Source organism: Sturnira hondurensis, unplaced genomic scaffold, assembly GCF_014824575.4.
Source record: "Sturnira hondurensis isolate 20B ecotype Veracruz unplaced genomic scaffold, ASM1482457v3 Scaffold0008640, whole genome shotgun sequence".
NCBI classification, from domain to species: domain Eukaryota; kingdom Metazoa; phylum Chordata; class Mammalia; order Chiroptera; family Phyllostomidae; genus Sturnira; species Sturnira hondurensis.
In genome coordinates, this window is record NW_028081271.1 from 2266397 (window position 1) to 2284957 (window position 18561).

Genomic DNA, 18561 nt, shown 5'->3' on the forward strand with positions numbered 1-18561 from the left:
TTCTGCTGGGTGCGGTATATGTTCCGAAGTCCGGAGAAGATGCAGTTCCCCTAAAACCACGGTGATGACCAGAGGGGAAGGTGGTAGGGAGTTGGAAGTGGGTAAAGGGGGGTAAATGGTGGTGGAAGGAAACTTGACTTGGAATGGTAAACACATGAAAGAATATACAGATGATGTATCACAGAATTGTACACCTGAAACCTATATAATTTTGTTAACCAATGTCACCACACCAATAAATTCAATAAAAAGATGAAAAATAAGGACATACGTTTTATAGATAAAAATGGGGATGATCGCCCCGGCTGGTGTGGCTCAGTGGGTTGAATACCCACCTGGGACCCAAAGGGTCAACAGTTCTATTCCCAGGCTGGGCACATGCCTGGGTTATGGGCCAGGTTGCCAGTAGGGGGCGCTCAAGAGGCAACCACACAGTGAAGTTTCTCTCCTTTTCTCCCTCCCTTCCTATTTCTAAAAAAAAAAAAAATGAGGATGACTTCTTTGACTACTCCTCCTCATAACGCCTTAAAAAATTCGCTTTTCTCTTAGCAGGTTGGTGTTCTCCTCATTCCCGAGGGAAGAGGCTTTTGCCTGTGGACACAACGATGGTCCACTGGCCACGAGCTCCATGGGTTGCTAATGCCATTGAAGCACAGGCATAAACAGGCTTACTGTGCTGGGTGGGGATCCCGGTTTACCAATAGGAAATATGGCTGCTGTTGCACAGTCAGGGCAAGGAAGACACCCCAGGGAGGCTCCTTCTGCTTCCAGTAGTAAAAGTGAATGGTTGACTGTAACAACCCACTGTAGCTGGACCTCCAACAGCACAGGCCCTTAGGGAAGGAGGGCGGTTTTGTTCCCCTGAGTAAACAACAACTTAATACCCCATAATCAGTCTGGGGAAACGAGGCTCTCATGTACTAAACAAATGCAATTTTATCTTAAGATGCGGTAACAGTACGGGGCAGAGTCTGTTCGAATTATACTAGATGAGAAGGGAGAAGATAGGATGGGTTATTCTGAATACAATTAGTTATTTTTGTATTTATGAATTCTATTAATCTATATTTATTAGTAGAAAATAACACTGAAATATATCTACTCTTATCCTGTGAATTTTAAGCTGATATCCTTGATAGTGAAAGAATATAAAATAAATGAGCATTTTGATAACATTTTCATTCTTCTTGGGAGGATATTCTCCCCAAACAGGCTGCAAGCATCCAGAGACGTCCTTGAGGTAGTCCGTCAAAAATAATTATTTGATATTTAGAATTCTTCCCTGGGAATAGAAACAAAATAATTTATCACATACAATATGTTTTTAAAGAAATCGTTAGTTTGAGCTTGATAATTACCTTGAAGAAAATTCAGGCCTGCCTCTTGCAAACTCTGTGTGAACCTGAGCATTTTTACGTGTAGAAGATTTACCGAATAATCAAGGTCAATACCAAATGAATGAAGAGATCAGCTAAAGTGACCAGCTTTTCTTTCTAAAGGTTTTCTGTGGTTCACCTCTTACAGCCCTCACAGAAGAAGAGAACCAAATGGAACGGGGGTGGGTCTAATGGATACTTAACAAAGTTGTCACAACTTACATTTCTAATTAGAACACAGATTCTAAACAACTGCTCAAACTTTGAAGCACGTATTACAATTGAGAAGCAATTCTGTTCCCTGGAATCATTTCTCCCTTTTTATTTCAGCCATATTTTTTCTGTTTGCATTTAGTAGGCTTTTATTAGTTTTTCCCATTTTTTAAACTTGTATTGTTATTCAAGTTCAGTTGCCTGTCTTTCTCCCCCGCCACTCCTCCCTACCCCAACCACCCTCACCTCCCTCCCTTGATTCCGCCCCACTTTGGTTTTGTCCGTGTGTCCTTTATAGTTGTTCCTGAAAACCCTTCACCCTTTTCCCAGCGTTACTGCCTCCCGTATCTTAATTAGGCCAATTCCTGAAATGCACTTCCCTCAGTCACGTGTTTGTCTGGAAACCTCATTGTCCTCCTTCATTGGTCCGTGCTACTCATGTCCAAATCCTCGTGGGAGATACCACTTTCTGAAAAAGGCTATTTCTGACCCCACCTTTCGCCCGCCTTTCTGGCGGATACCCCGGATCATCAGGTGGTTCCAGTTTTTCCTGTCAGATAGTGAACTGCAGAGGGAAGGGAGGATTCCTTCTGTTAATCCTGGGGCTTCATCGTCTAGGGTAGCAATTGTCCCTTGGGAGGTGCTTCAGAGTTTTTTAACGAGTAAATCACTATTGTAAATTGAGTACGACTTCAACGTTGGTGATAGCAGGTGTGACAGTGTTGTATTAAAATAATACACTCAAATAAAAGTAAAATTTACATTTCTTTGAACAGCATCTTTTTTTCTTTTTAGTTGAAATCTTAAAATTAAATGAAAGCTCTGTAACAGAAAGCCTAGAAGTGATTCTATACCCTACTGAGGTGGATAAAATAAATAAATACACACATAAATACATAAATAAATGAAGTCTCTATGGTGTCCACGGCAGTTACATGGTAATTTATAAAAATATACTCAAGTAAAGCCAAATCCTTAAGAGCGAGTCATTATATAGATTTGACTGCAATTTGCAAACTACATTTATTTTGGTATGCCTTGCTCAGAATGAGACAACCTCATCTCTGATTTCTTTTTTCTCGTTTAACATTTCTCTGGTATCCATTTTCGACATGCAATTTGAAGTAGAAGTGTAGCTTTGCATATACTATTGTTTCCCCCTGGCCTAGTGAAAGGCTTCTTCCTTCTCATCCAAAGGAAGACAGTCTTCAATGTTAGATTGCACAGTCACTTACGGGATGTCCACGATAGGCTAAACCGTATGAAGTGGCTTCTTAGGAATTTATTGGTGACCCACCATTCCTGCCATTTCATTCATACTGTGATTCCTATGTAATGCCGGTGTAACTGCTCTGTGGTGTGAATGTGATGAAGCTGGTGTGCAATCTCATAGCAGAGAGAAGGTTAGTGTCAGGAATACTTAACAGCGGTGTGGTGGGCTCTGTAGTGTAAAGCGTAGTTAAAGCCTTGTCATGAACCCTCCAAGAGGACATGTGGGCCTTCTGAACTCTATGTATGTGCTGAGATTTTTCTGGATATTGGAATCGATACATAATATTGTGCTTATTGTAGTAATCAGTCTCCCTGTCTTAGTAACTGGAAGACATGAAGGGAAGATACACCCACAAACAGTTTTCCCTCATCATTTTTGTTTTTGCGTGGTATAATTGATGTACAATGTAAATGACACAGAGTTAAAGTGTACAGTTTAATAAGATGTCATTTCATCTATAGACACCTATGAAACCAACCATCACAACAATCAAGATGGTGAATCTACCACCACCTCCAGAAGTTTTCTGCTCCCCTTAGGACCCCCACCTCACAGCCATCTCCCTCCGGCCTGCCTCAGAAACCAACCTTCTACTTTCTGCCATTAACGAAGAGTTTATGTTTTTTTGAAATTTTAAACAGTGGAATTATACAGTGTGAGCTCTTTTTGGTCTTGCTTCTTTCACTCATGAATATGATGAGTCATCAATCTGTGTCTTCCTGTATTCAGAGTTCACTCCTGCTTTCTGCTTACTTTTGTTACATTGCGTGGACATGGCTATGCAGAGGTGAATCCGTCCTCTTGGGGGTAGCATCTGCTTTGTGGCAAGCTTAAGACTACTATAAAAATAGCTTCCTGATTTCTTTTTCTTAATATTTTATTTATTTATTTTTAGAGAGGGTAAGGGAAGGAGAAAGAGGAAACATCCATGTGTGGTTGCCTCTCGCGCTCCACTACTGGGGACCTGTCCCACAACCCTGGCACGTGCCCTGGCTGGGAGTTGAACCAGTGATGCTTTGGTTCCCAGGCCCGCGCTCAATCCACTGAGCTACACCAGCCAGGGCAGCTTCCTGATTTCTTATAGTTTAAAGATTTAGTTTCATGTCTATGATTTATTCTGCATTAATTTTGCGTGTAGTATGAGATATATGTCAACACTCACTTTATTTTTTTGCACACGTGGTAATGGGGTTGTTGCCTTACCATATGTTGAAAGCCTGTGCATTCTAATCTTATTTGCCTTTATACTTTTGTCAAAAATAAGTTGCATGTATATACATATGTATATATGTGTGTATAGATATATGATCCATATAAATGAATCTATTTCTCCATTTTCTATTTTGTTCATTGACCAATTTGCTTATCTTTATGCCAATACCACACTGTCTTGATTACTGTAGCTTCCTAATAAATCTCGAAAACACATAGTGACCCTGGATTAGCCTGCTAAGATTGCCATAACAAAATACCAAAGACAAGGTGGCTTGAATTCCAGAAACTCTCTTACAGTTCTGGAGGCTGAAGTTCCAATATCAAGGAGTCAGCCCGGTTGCCTTCTCCTGAGGCCCCTTTTTTTGGCTTGCATGTGGCTACCCTCTTGTGACCTCTTCAAATGGCCTTCAAATGGGTGTGGATCCCTGGTGCCTCTCCCTCCTCCCGTAGGGATGTCAGTCCTATTGGGTCAGGGCCCCCACTGATGAAGTCATTTCACCTTCATTATTTTCCTGAAGGCCAGATTTCCTAAAACGGCCACATTGGTGTTTAAGGCTTTGACATGAGTTTTGAGCAAACATCGGTCACAGAATTCAGTCCAGAGCGTCTTCCAAATTTTCTTTTTTCCTTTTCTCACGTTTTGGTTTCGCAGCAGTTTTGCCTTTCAGTCCTGGCCATTTCCGTGCGATTCATGACTGGCTTACTGATGGCTGGAAAAAAAGCCTGCTGGTGTTTGGATTGGGATTATGTTGACTCTATAAATCAATTTGGTAATAATTTGCATGCTAAAATATTGAAGCTTCCAACCCAATATTTGCTTTTATACACTCTGACACTCTGTACTTCCTACTTCTGGAGTTTAAGCCATTCACAAGTAACACGATTCAACTTAAGTCTATCATTACATTTCCTGTTGGTTCCGTCTGCGTGTTGTTTCACTTTATCTTTTTCTGCCTTCATTTGGAGGATTTTTTTTACTGTTTTTTTAAAGACTTTTTTATTTATCTTAGAGGGGAAGGGAAGGAGAGGGGGAGAGAAATATCAATGTATGGTTGCCTCTCGTGCGTCCCCTGCCAGGAACCGGGAACTGGCCTGCAACCCAGGCACATGCCCTGACTGGGAATCGAACCGTGATCATGTGGTTCGCAGGCCCGTGCTCAACCACTGAGCTACACCAGCCAGGGCCATTTGGAGGATTTTTTTTATCATCCCCCTTTGTCTACTTTGGTGGCTTTTTTTGGTTGAATTTTTAAAAGATCATTTCAGCGATTACTTTGTTATTTTAGTTGTTGCTTTGGGATTTGCAGAATAAAACGTCAAGTTCTCACAGTCTACATTCAAGTGATAGTATACTAAAGTATATACAGTATAAAAACCCTCAAACACTATTCTCCTATTTTCTTTTCTGGCATTTATACTATTGTAATATATTTAAATTATATACGGTATAAGCCCAATGATGTATTACTGTTATTTGTTTTAAAATCAGTTGTTTTTAAGTGGTTCTAAATAATAGGAACTATGCACTCACCCAATCAGATACCATTTCTAGTGCTATTTTTACATTTCAATAGGTCCTTATTTCCAACCTGCCTGAAGAACTTTCTTGAACATATAATTTTAGCCTCTTGAGCAGCATTTTAGCTTGGTATACTTTTCACTTGATACAGAGATTGAAAATTTTTTTCGGAGTTAAAATATTGTTCCACTGTCTTCTTGTTTATATGATTTTCTATAAGAAGTCTACTGTTATTTTTAATCATTGTACTTCTATATCTAATGTGATATAGAAGTACTCTTTTCTCTACCTGTTTTAAATACAATTTTTCTCTTACAATCTTTGATCAAGGTGATTATAATGTACTCAGATATAGTTTTCTTAATGTTTTTGTGTCTATTAAATCTATAATTATTAGTTTTTATTAAACTGAAAAATTTCAGGCCTTTAGTTTTTTAATTTCTGTTACACCTTTTCTCTCTTTCCTTCTGGAGATACTGATTGTATACATGTTACACATGTACTGGACCATCTGAAATTTTCCCTTATCAAGTGTTGGCTTGATACTGAAAAAGTGCACAGAGGCAACACAGAGCAGCTTCCTCCAGTTTCCCCAGCCAAGGACTAGATTTCGTCTCCTTCTGCACCACTTTCTGTCACTTTAGGATGCTGTCCTTAGACTAATCTCACATCCACCCCTGAGTCCCAAAGCCCTGAAAAGAAAAATAAACATATGTGTGTCGGGGAGTGTCTGAGTTTCTCACTGCCATTTTAATGAGTCATCGCAAACTTACTGGCTTAAGTCAATACAAATTTATTATTTTATACAGCTGACAGAAGTCTGAAATGAGTCCTTCTGGTCTAATATCAAGATCTCAGCAGAGTGGCTGTCCTTCTGGAAGCTCCAGGGTAGACTCTGTCTTCTGACACTTGCCAGTTTCTGGAGGCCACTGCATTTCTTCACTGGAAGTCCCTTCTTCCACTTCCAATGCCAGCCAGCCAGGCAGCCTCTTCTGCTTCTGCCCACACATCACCTTGCCTCCCTCTGCTTCTGTCCTTGTGTCTGTCACTTCCTCTAACTCCTCCCACATCCCTCTTCTAAGGGCTCTTGGTCCTCCTCATGTCCAGCCACCTAGTCCAGGCTGATCTGCCCATCTCAAGACCTTCACTTAGTCACATCTGCAAGGTCCCTTTTGCCAGGGACAAACACATATCCACAGATTGCTGGCATTAGGATGTGAACATCTTCAGAGCTCATTAATTTGCTTACCACAGGGTACAAAGGAAGACTAGGCAGGAGATTCCAAACATATTCCCCCGGAATATACGCCTCCTGGAGGAGTGGGGTGAAAAGGAGGAGCACTGGAGAGGAAACTCAGGAGCAGGACATGTACACCCCCACCCACATGCACACACACATGCCCATGCACCATGCAAAACATCTTTCTAATCCAGCAATTTCAGTAGGATATTTGGTGGAAGAGACTACCACCTGTAAGACCACATTCAGGCCTGGAAGTTCAAGGGCACAATTGTAGGGTGGTGGACATCCCGAAGGATAAAAGGGACTAGAGTATGGATCCAGAAGACTCATACCAAAAATAACAGGCATTGCAGCAAGATAAAAAGGGACAGATGGAATAAAGGCAATAATTAAATAGCAGGAGACCATTTATCTGTTGTAAAAACACCATGCATCTTTCTTTAAACCCCCGGAGTGACAAGAACATGGTAGCAATAACACCAGCACAGGTGACTGGACAGATCCCCAACAGAGGGAAACCTACAGCTGGGTCTCTGGTGCCACATTGGAACAGAGAGACAACAGTGACATAGCACCGACAAACACATAAAACTGTAACCAGAGGACCTCAAGTCCAGCCAGGATGGTGTTCAGGTGTCAGAGAGAAAGAAATACTTTGAGACAGTGTAGGCAATCATAGAGTATATACTCACGGGCTCTCTTTGGAAAAAGTACTGGAGAAAAGACTCTTAACCAAATAAAGAATTGATGTGAGGTAGACACTTCAAGATGAGGAGAAAAAGAAATGAAGGAAGGTGAGAAAAGCACCTCATGTCATGGCTTCCTGGACAAAAGTGATCTTTCACCTCCTGGAGAATGAATGACTGCCAAGAAGTCTACAATTCGGTTGTGCGAGAAGGCTTTCCTCACAGGAGGGACGGACTGTGGACGACATTCTAGGTACATACAGCAAGCAGAGTGTGGGAGTGTGGGGAAGGGGGCAGACAGGTGCCGGGAAAATGCTTTCCAACACTGCCGTCTGCAGACGTGGGTGAACAAGTGTAGGGAGGTGCATTAACATGTTCGCAAAGGTTGGTTTCAGCAGGACAGGTGCGATGCCAACAAAATAGAGAATCTTGGAGAAATAAATAAATAGCATCTTGTTTTCAAATCTGCTGAGTCACATGGGACTTAATCCATGGAGAGAAGAAAAGAAGGTGGTGATCAGTGAAATAGAAAAGTAGAACTTTAATCAGGGATGGTTTGGAATTTTTGGTAGCTGTATCAAACTAGCAAATATTAGGTTACTGATATTCATCATGGAACATAATTAATTTTTGGTAATTTGTGTCAGGTGTGAAACCAGAACAGTTGCAGTAGAAGAAAAAAAATAGCTGGCAAAAGGGGTTTCTTGGGAATTTTTCATTATTTCAAAAAATGATACTAATGAAGCAATACTATTCTAGATATCTGTCTTAATAATCAGAGTTTGGTCTGACATATGAGTACCTCATGGGTCTCTTTTCTGTCTTGCTGCGCCAACTGAAAACCCAGGGTATAAAATTCCAGTTTGTTAAAAATTTCTGTGAATTCTGTGTGCAGTAAAGTGATTGAAAATAAGCCTAACAGCTGCGAAAGTGACCACGATGACAGAAACATATTTATAATTCTAAATCAGCAGAAGATTTTTCAAATTTGTTCATGCTTTGTTTTCCTGATTTCATCTCACTATCTGCGTTTTCTCACATTCCATTGCATTCTTTTAAGATGACGAGTTGAACTGCTTTCGCAGGTAACCTGCAGACCTGCACCCAGGGGGAGTCACTGCTGGAGCTTTATTGGTTTCCTTCGATGGTGTCGCTTTGGTGCAGTTCTTTGTGGTCCGTGGAGCCTCGCGCTGGTGTCTGCCAGAGCTGAAGGAGCAAAAACCTTACCCAGTCTTCACAGGCTGATTTCAGCAGGTGAAGACCTTCCCCGGCCCGCTCCTGGAGCTGATGGGACTACCTCCTGAATCACGTCCTGCTGGGGTGCAGCCACTTAACAAGGCTCTTTCTGGGTCTGTTCACTAGGGTCCTGGGAGGTCGCTGAGTGGACAGGACCGCCTCCAGGTCCTTCCTTGTTCAACAGGCTGGGGCTGGAACAAGTGTCCACTCAGGATTCCCTGTTGGGTCCTCACATAGTTGACCTATTGTCCGGTACATGCAACATACGGCTCCTGCCAGATTCCTAGAAGGGCTACTGCCCAGTCACTGGATAATTCCCTGCTGGGTCAGACTGGCACTTGACCATGGCCAAGAGAGCCTGGAACCTCTTGCCCCTGGTGGTTTCTAGTTCCAGAGCCAACCTTGAGGTCTACAACCCTGGTCTCAAGGTGCTAATGGGCATGTGTCCCTCCAGAACCCTGGGGTGGCTGACTGGCCCCTGACCATGGCAGGTGACTGGTTTCTGGGGCAGGCCAGAGAAAGATGGCTGTGAGGTGGGGGTCCTAAAGGGGGGAGCAGAAAACTTCTGGAGGTGGTGGTAGATTCACCATCTTGATTGTAGTGATGGTTGGTTCCTTAGGTGTCTATAGATGAACTTGCATCACACTTATCAAATTGCACACTTTAAATCTATGTCATTTATAATGTACATCAATTATACTGCATCAAAAAATAAAATAAAACAGTTGGGGAAACACTGTATGTGAATGTATCTTCCCTGCATATAATGTCCATTAGTAATAAGACAGTGAAACTAATTTCCAATAAATAGGAGCCTAGGGTGTATTCATCTTTTTATTTCTAACATTCAAATTATTCTTTAACATAGGACAGACTCAATGGGTGTTTAGAAATGAATAAACTTGGCTAAATCCATGTTGCTCTGAATGGTTACTGCATGTCACTTGCTGGGCAAGGAAGTCTCTTAAAACAAATTGATACACAATTGAAACAAAAGCTATGCCAATTAACTCCCAATCAAAGTGTAACTAATTATACACAGCTATTCTGGAACATTCTGACTAATCAAGACTTTACCATCCCTAGTGCTTTTGTCTTTGAGAAATATTAGATTATATCACCTAAATGCAAAATACATTATTCTGTACTGCTCACTATGTTCACTTAAAGATTTTGTACTTCACTTTAGAGTTTTCTTCTATTTGCACTTTCCAAATTGCATGTAATAGCGATGACGATCAGCAGGGCACACCACTGAGGAAGAACCCACAGTGTGCTGTTTACAAGTTTATTGACAACAGGGATTACTGTGTCACTTGAAGACAATCTCTTTTCGAGATCAATGAAATTCCAGTATACTGGACCAAGGAAATTAGGCCAAAACTCACAAGTGTCTAAACATGCAATAACTTGACGTATCTCCATAAAAGAATTTCAGTTTCAATTAATGCACATTTATATGAGTAATTGTCTTGTTACAACATAATTATTTTTGAGATGAACATATAAAAATAAGTAAAAACTTAGAGATTCTTACCTTTACAAGTGAATGTAATTAAGACATTAAAACATTGTTAAAATCTCACTTTTCACGTATTTCCTCTGCTGTGGACATTAGTCTCATTTAAAACCATGAATATGTATCATAAAAACACAATAAGTGCAGACTATAAATTGCTAACATTCTCAATATCTCTGTAGTGTGAAGTTCAATCTTGGATTAATCTAAGTTTATATGTGTGTGTATCCTGTTTATATTTCTATCTAAATATTTGGGGCATATGTTTCTCTTTATATGTATATATATATATATATATATTTCTTTATATGTATATATATATATTTCTCTTTATATGTGTGTGTATATATGTATATATATATTTCTATTAAAATTTTGGGATAATCCTAGACTTTCAGATATAATTAGAATCAGCTAAAGAAATTATAGACTATTTCACTCTCCCTTTCTCCTCTTTTTAATTCACTGAAAGTAAAAATACCCATACTGAGTTGAAAGCATGGATTATATGCTAGATATACTCTAAGCTAGAAAGGAGAGTAACAACATATGTGGTATACTATGACCTGCTTCCAAATATACTAGGAATAACAGAAAATGCAGAAAGGAGCTATTGTCTTAGCAGGTATCCGTTTGGCAGGCAAACACCTGCGTTACACACAAAGCACGTCTGTCCCTGATATACGTACCGCTTTCTTTCTCCTACTGACCTTGAAGCTTAATGAAATTCACAGGAGACGGTTCACTATACTTATTTAACAGACACAGTTAAAATGATTCAGATAGCTTTATAAAACTGAATTTTATTTTGTTAAAAACATTCTCTGTTTTTACGTGCTGAGAAGGTAAACCGCTCCAACTCAAAGCAGTTTACCAGCAAACTCCACAGCCTTTTCCTGTTGAAAGGCATGCTCCGCTCGATTGACAGGTGTTGCAATGGTCTTTGAGGGCTGTTTTCTAAGGATCTGAAGAGTGCGAACTTCATTCTTTTTAAATACCTTCTTAAATACAAGCCTCCAAACAAAGTCAACCATTGATCCAACCACTGAGAAAAGCAGGGCTCCATGCTTGACAATGGAAAATACTACAAAGAAGGAAGTGTGCATCAGTCTACTGTATTGTTTTCATTGGACAAAAGTCACGGTACAGAGTTGTGGAACAATGCAAGATGCGTTTGCTCTGCTCAGGGAGGTAAGTCTGCATGTAGTCACCAGTGGTTAACATGAAAGGAATCTTCAGAGTGCCATATGCTGACATTTAGACAGAAATCTATTGAATCTATTAATATCTCAAACTTTCGGCAAGTGTTCAGAACATTGCATACGTCGTGATTTGTCATTTCCCTGTATAACACGAAATCGTGATGTCCCTGGGCTAGGAAAAACTTTAGGCATAATGGTGTAAACAAAGTGCATTTCTAAAGATTTTGCCACCTGCCCCTCGGGGCATCATTTCTTCGGGACGGCTCTCCTGGGGCACTGTTTCCAGTTTTGATTCCCAGGAAGAAATCAAACCACTTTCTAACTAGTAATAATAATAAAATTTGCACAGGAAGAAAAAATTGCATGTATCAAGGTGAATTTTATTTCTCATCCTCTTCTGGAATAGAGAAAATCCAAATAAATTGTCAATTTACATTAATCTGGTAGTATTTACTCACAAGGCAGAATTCCTCCTGTATGCTCTTTGCTATATGATCTGTCCACCTGTGTTGGTAAAGGTGTTGGAACCCAACAGAAGTCTTACATTTCACCATGCACTGAGCAAGGTCGTGATGAGCCATATTTGGGTGTGGGGCAGGGAAAATACTGGTAATACTGACCTGTGTGTATTTAAAATTTGGACAATTTGTTTGTCACAGTTTTCAAATAATTCTTATTTTTTAGAAATTATATTGTTAAAAATTAAAGTAGATAAATTGAACTATCAAATAATAAATTTAATTAATCATAATAAAAACGTGTGCGTATCAAAAGAAACAATAGGGTGAAAAGGCAACCCATGGGATGACAGAAAATATTCGTGAATCGTATTTCTGAGAAGGAGTTGAGATGTAGAACACATAAAGAACTAGAACTCAACCACAATTAAACAAACAACCCTAGTGAAAAGAAATGGGCATGGATGAAAACCAGAGACATTACACCAGGAGCAACAAGCCACTCGCAAAAGGACAGACACTGCATGGTTTTGCTTGTATGAGCTTCCTGGAGTAGACACGTTCACGTAGACAGAGCAGAATGCTGGTTGCCCGGGGCGAGGGGAGCGAGGAGTGGGGAGTGACTGTGTAATGGGGCCAGTTTTTCAGTTTGGAAGGTGAGAAAAGTTCTGGAAATGGAAGGTGGGGGTGGCCACACAGAAAGGGGGTGTATGTAATGCCATTGAACACTTAAAATCTTTAAAGTAATATAGTTTATGTTATGCATATTACTATGGTTTTAAAAACAGAGCAGCAAGGATTACTTAACTCAATTACTGGTGTTGCCCACTCTCGCCCCACTTAATGTGTGACCCACGCCTAGAGCTTGTCCTCGCCCTAGATAGCTATTTCGGTGTTTGTTTCCTTCGCAGAGTAGACAATAAAATCTCCTTAACTGCTTCTCTTTCGTTATAAGGTAAAATGCACTTCAGTCACCCTGGGTTCCAGGGGTCTGATTGCCACATCCCAATTCTGGTTTTGAGTTTGCCTTCTCTCCTCCCTTCTCATTCACAACTCTCAACATTTTATTCTTCAACATAAGTTTAGTAGAAATAAATATTAAAAGCAATACTTAAAAAAGGTTACTCCCAAAGCTTTGAGAAATGTCTCAACTCTTCGGAAAGACCCCGGTTGGCTCCTGGCATGGTTAATATCGATGCAACCTTCTGTTGCATCCTTCTGACAATGAAGGAGAACGTGTTGAGGTTGGGCTTATTTCTACGCAAATATTGTACACACACCATCACATGACATATTGATAAGTATCATATTTCAAATGCATTTTTGGGACTCCTTATCACAAATTAAAATAAATAATTTTTAAAAATATAGAGAGCCCTCCTTTTCTATTAAACACTCATGAATTTATCTATCTCTAAATTGTATTTGCATGTACAGGGCTTTTTAGTTTTCTTCAGTTAAAAAATACCACTAACTCCCTGAGTTGTAAAATGAAGAATATCTTAAATGTTTATTTTAAAACTGAAGGTTTTCACTCTTGTCTAGTGCCAAATTATCCCACGTCAACATTCACATAAACTTAGATTGGAAAATGCAGATGTCAAAGCCAAGTGGAGATTCTGAGCATAAAGTTTCGCTTCTGACCAGTACAGTACATCCATGGACCATTCACTCAGCTTTGAAAACCAACCTTTGCATTCCTACCCCTTCTTAAATACCCATGATTCCACTGGGTATAAATACCCATGATTTTGAGCTTTCTCAAAATTTCTACTCTTTTTTTAAAAGATTTTATTTATTTAATTTTAGAGAGGAGAAGGGAGAGAGAAAGAGAGGGAGAGAAACATTAATGTGTGGTTGCCTCTCACATGCCCCCTTACTGGGGATCTGGCCTACAACCTAAGCATGTGCCCGAGACTGGGAATCAAACCGGCAGCCTTTTAGTTCACAGGCCCACGCTCAATCCACTGAACTACACCAGCCAGGGCTCAAAATTTCTACTCTTAAAAGGTACTTTTCTTACTCTATCTCTTTCATGGAACCTTCTGAAATCAGAAGGCCCATGACAATGTTTCCCCTTGTTGTAACTGCTCTGGTAATGTAATAACTATCTCAGAATAGGTCATTTTACATTATTTTCTAAATTTCATGTATATTAGTCTTTTCTCCCTTACTTTTATGTTCTATATTAACAGTAGTATAAATTACCCCCCAGACACTCTCTGCTTCATGTGGAACATATTATAATTAATTTAGAACATGATTGAATATTTTATTAACAACCACAAATTTCAAGTGTAAACAAAGAAAACATCTCAGAAAGTTGACCAAGAATAAATACATGTTTAGTTGAAGTGTCAAAATGCTGCAAGTTTATCTTGAGGAAGAAAGGAAGGGAGAGATTAATGAAGATGAGACTGGAGCATCTGGGCACCTTGACCCTGAGGGCAACCGTCCCCAAGCTCCTATCCACAGGGTTCAGCAGTCACACCGGGCACACCCTCTATCTGCCTTCACACAGATAAAGGGAAACGGCGGTGGCTCCTTTGGCAAACTAACTTTCTCAGTGCGCACAATTTCTGGAAACTTAAGTTCACTAACGGCTAATGCACAGACCTTCCTTTTACCCACCGGAGGTATAACTGAAGAATTTGTCCAGCCCTGGAAAGATAGCTCAGTTGGTTGGAGCATTGTCCCCAAAGCACCAAGTTTGCAGGTTCAAACCCAGGTCCAGGTACATGTAGCACTCAATCAGTCAGTGGGTACATGGATGGACGGAACAACACAACCCGTATCGGTCTGTCTGTCTGTCTGTCTCTCTCCCCGAAGTCTCTCCCCTTCCTCTCTCTAAAGTCAATAAATAAAGATTAAGAAATAAAGAATTTATCCAAAGACTTGCTGACCTTTGCCTCAGCATCATCCTGGACATACGAATGAAAGGTGCCAAAGGCAGGGGAAACAAAGGGTGAGACAGGGGTTCGGTGGAGGGTTTACTAGGAAGAGGAACCTTCCTTCTCAACTTTGACTGGGAGATGGGTATAGGATATTTAATTCTGGAGAGTTGGAATAGAGAACCTTTGCTTTATAACATGCAAATGTGGGGAGCAAAAAGTGGAATTTATGTATAAAAATGTTTGTATTTGCTCTTAATTTACTCTTACATGTTTAAACTTCAGTTACCTTCATAGCACTCTCCATCTGAGGCAACACATCCGTCAAGACGTTATTTCCCACTGCTCAGGACAGTTTTTAAATGTGTTGGTTTTAATGCCTTCTAGTGCTTCTGCCATTTTTTTGTGTTTTGCCTCTTCCACATTGGTAAAACATTTCCCTTTGAAAACTGTTTTCATCTGGGGAAAAGGTTGCTCTGGGCAAGATCTTGTGGATAGGGAAGGTGTGGTGTGGGGTCATGCCACTTTTGGTCGAAAACTGCTGAACACTCAGCTTGGTGTGGGCAGGTGTGCTCCTAAATCACCCAGCATGAAATGGGCAGATGCATTGAGTCTTAAAAAAAAAATCACGGAAGCTGAATGCAGCCTCTCACAACAATGCCAGCTGGTGCTCTGATACAGATGGGTTCCTAGAACGCTCCCATAGTGGGGGAAGGTTGTACTACAAGGGGCCTACCCTCCTGAAGATAATTCCATTTTGGGGGGCATCCCCCCTTATATATGTGTCGAAGATAAGTATAGTTAGTGTATTAAGGATTTTTATAGTAACAAAAATTATAAATGCTGAAAAAATAAAACTCAAGAGATGAAGCATGCTAATTACTAGGATCGCATTGCTAAGTGATTTTTTGGTAGTCAGTTTGAAACATGCAAATGGTTTAGTATGGGCCCCAAATGCTCAAAATTGCAATACTTATACACATTTTTACCAATGGGTTCAAAATCACCTTTTTCAACATTTGAACTTCGGCTCACTCCCACAACCGTAACCTGGGAGACCACCTACTACCCTGAGTCCAGCTCCATGTTAGTAACATACATGTAATACACATGCTTGTGTTCCCACACAGGCAAGTAGATCATTGATTGCAAATGACAATTTGGGACTTTGGCAAAGGGAGTATGCACGACTTGCCAGTCGGCATTCGCAACATTTAAAAATGAGACTGAAGCTTTTCACCCAATAAAATGATGTGTGCATTACGGTGGGGACAGGAGAACAACCTGCTGAGAGCGGGGTTTTGTCCCCTGATTCCTCCCTGGTCAGGACTTCACCTGTTCCTTGTCTGACCTCTGGGGGGCTTCTTCCAGATGTCAGTGAGAACGGGAAGGGTGCAAAACATCAGCTCTTTGGGGAGTGTTTCTGTACCCTTACCAGAAAATTCCTGAGAAAAAGATCTAAGACATTAAGGAATGAATATCTAACGGATACATCTCAGAGAAATTGGGAGATATTCTTGGACAGAAAAGAAAGCAAAAGAAAAATTAAGTGCATACTATAAGAGAGAATGGTGAGCACTTCAGCGTCGCAGTGTTTCTACACCCGAGTCCTGGGGAAAAAATAGCCCAAGACTGTAGGATTTTGGAGGGCAAATCTCTGAAGGAAAGAGCCCGGTTTCCAAATCCAGAATTGAAATTTTCATTCTAGCCTTTGGACTGGCGCTTAGTTGACACGCTGTGTTTATTTATCTTGCTTTATTCTAGAATTACTTCCTTTTGATTTCTTTCCCTTTTGGTGTCGGAATCACGAGCCCTTTCAAAAGAAAACACTGAAACGAAAACCAAATACAAACAAATAATACCCAAACGGGTTTACCTAAGGGGAAAGCCTGTAAAGCGTTTGCATTGGGGAAGCGGCTCGGAAGTAGGGTCGGGAAGAAGCAAGTGGGAGACGGATTTCACTGAATCAGAACTGGGCTCTTCGCAGCCCAGCGTTCGGGTTGAATGGAGAGGGGGAGGGCGGCAGGCGCTAAGGTCATCTCTCCTGCAGGTCTGGGAAGCAGGTAGACTGTCACTGAAAGACGGTGGCACCAGCGGTCAGTCGCGTTTGTGAGCTCATTTTGGGGCGAAGGGCAGCAGCAAAGCCATTGGCGCTCCACAGCCGGTCGGTGGAAGTGGAGCGTTTCCAAGGCTTCCCAACCTGCGCCTGGAGACTGTGGTCTGGAGGCGCCTCCTTCATTTTCTACCAGGGATGAGCCAGCTCTGCCGCGGCGCTGGGTGCAGCACTGGGGAAAAAGTCACCTTCCCTGGGAGTCGGGGGCGAGGAGGGTGGGGATTGGGGAAAAGCCTAGCCGGTTGGCATTTGAACCACCATTAAAAAAAGAAAGCAAAAAAAAAAAAAAAACACCAAAAAATATTAAAAAACTGGAGTCTTCTGTGGCTATACGGTGGCGGTGCGCATTTGAGCATCCCCGAGGGATTAGTTCAGGCCGCAGGGACAGTAGAGAGGAAGCGGGCGGGGTGACCAGGGGGGCGGGGGCTGAGCCGCCTCGCCTGCGGGCGGAGGAGGCCTCGGCCCGGGCGCACAGAAGCCCGGGCGGGAGGTCGCGGCGCAGGGTTCGCCCATTTTCCCTGACTGCAGCGCCACCGCACAGGGCGAGGAGCTGGGAGCGTCCCCCCAACGACCCCACTGACTATCCTTTCCGGACCGGGCCCGCAGCCCCGGCATCTCCCTCCCACGCCATCCCCGCGCCCCCGCCCGCGCGCACCCACCGGGCCGCCGCAGCCTCCGCGGGGCAGTGCAGCCCCAACACGTTGCAGCTGGAGTGACGGGGGCCGACCTCGCGGACGTGCGGCGGGACGCAGAGGGGCGGGAGGGAGGCCGGCGCGGGAGGAAGCCGGAGCGAGGGGGAGGAAATAAATAAATAAAACAATAACCTCCGCGCCAATAAGAGCGAGGGGGAGAGAAAGACGCGGCCGCAGAGCCACCCGCGCCTGTTCGCTCGCCGCTGACAGGTGCTCCCTGCGCGCGCGCGCACGGGTGTGTGCCTGAGTGTGTATTTGCTGGGACTGGACCTGGAAAGTTCAAACTAAACGTGTTGCTCGCGCCGCGGCGGAGGCTGCCCAACTTCTTCGGGCCAAGTGACAGGCGGTGTCATCGCCCTTGGCGCGGCGAAGACTGCTCGGCCCTGCGCCCAGGCGCGGCGGCGGCCACGCTCACCCGGAGGGACCCCGCGGCCAGGGCTGGACTCTCGCCCGCCACCTCAAGCGACGCGCTCGCCTCGCCTCCGCGCCTGCCTGGCCACCGCAGAAAGGTAAGTGGCACCTCCTTGCGCGGCTCTCACCCTAGCACACCCGCGCCGATTTTTGGCTACCTAGAGTCTTCCCTTCGCAGGAGTGGTCATCACCTGTCAAACTTTACCTCCACCTCGCACACGCCGGTGGCAGCGCAGCCGCCCTCCCGGGCACCGTGGGCACCATTTGCGGAGGGGAACCGGGAGGGGGAGGGTCCGCCCCGCTCGCAGCGGTGTTTCCCGTCAGCATTAAGATCGCGTTTCTGAGTAAGTCGCAGGTCTTACCTTCCGGGGGTGTCCCTTGAAATGGCGTGCCCTGGGGCGGTTGCGATGGTTTTCCTCGGCCCTTCTGCATGGAACGACGCACACGTTCGCAGGGGAAAGGTACGTGTAAAGCAGGGGAAGTTTGCACCACTTGACTCCGGGAGAAGAGTAAC